A 973-nucleotide genomic window follows, 5' to 3' on the forward strand; every position below is an offset into this window, starting at 1 on the left:
GGTCAGCACTGGGATCAGAACCGGGCCTCAGCATGGGGGTCAGCACTGGGATCAGAACCGGGCCTCAGCATGGGGGTCAGCACTGGGATCAGCACCGGGCCTCAGCACTGGGATCAGAACCGGGCCTCAGCACGGGGGTCAGCACTGGGATAGCACCAGGGGGTCAGCACTGGGATCAGAACCGGGCCTCAGCATGGGGGTCAGCACTGGGATCAGAACCGGGCCTCAGCATGGAGGTCAGCACTGGGATCAGAACCGGGCCTCAGCATGGGGGTCAGCACCGGGGCTCAGCACTGGGATCAGAACCGGGCCTCAGCATGGGGGTCAGCACTGGGATCAGAACCAGGGTCAGCACTGGGATCAGCACCGGGGTCAGCAGCAGGGTCAGCAGCAGGGTCAGCACCGGGCTGGGGCTGGGGGAAATCCAGTTGCCACAGGGGTGGTGGCACAAGGCTCAGCACTGAGCTGGTGGACAAATGGGGTCCCAGCAGCTGCAGGGACCGGGGAGCCCAGTGCCAAGACAGGGCTCAGGTATATGGGGATGGCATGGCACTGGGAACTGTGCCAGGATAGGGTGGAGATGGGGCTCAAGTTGCCACAGGAATGGCACCAGGGGCTCAGCGCTGAGCTGGGACAGGGTCGGGGGACAGCAAGGCAGAGCTCAGCAATGGGACAGGATGGGCCAAGGTACGAGGGGGCCATAGGGATGGCACAGCTGGGACTATCAACAAGTTGGAACAGGGGTGGGTTACAAGTGGCCATGGAGGCCCCAGGAGAGGGCTTCACAACAGGCCAGGAGGGGGACAGGGTCTAAGGGGCCACAGGGATAGCATGGGACAGTTCAGTGCCAGGAGTCTGAGGGGCTGCAGGGATCCTGGGAGAGGGCTCGGTGTCAGGACAGGGTCCAAGGGGCCATGGGGAGGGTGTGGGGGTCTCTGGGGGGCCGCAGTGGCGTACCCCTGGCCCGGGGGGG

At 65.0% G+C, this 973-nt stretch overlaps 1 protein-coding gene across 1 annotated transcript in view; it reads right to left on the bottom strand.

Annotated features, from left to right (window-relative positions):
- The window catches only part of FAM160A2 (family with sequence similarity 160 member A2), a 7,483-nt gene that overhangs the window by 3,698 nt on the left and 2,812 nt on the right, over window positions 1-973 (bottom strand).

The sequence above is a fragment of the Geospiza fortis genome, unplaced genomic scaffold (assembly GCF_000277835.1).
Source record: "Geospiza fortis unplaced genomic scaffold, GeoFor_1.0 scaffold370, whole genome shotgun sequence".
In the NCBI taxonomy this organism is placed as follows: domain Eukaryota; kingdom Metazoa; phylum Chordata; class Aves; order Passeriformes; family Thraupidae; genus Geospiza; species Geospiza fortis.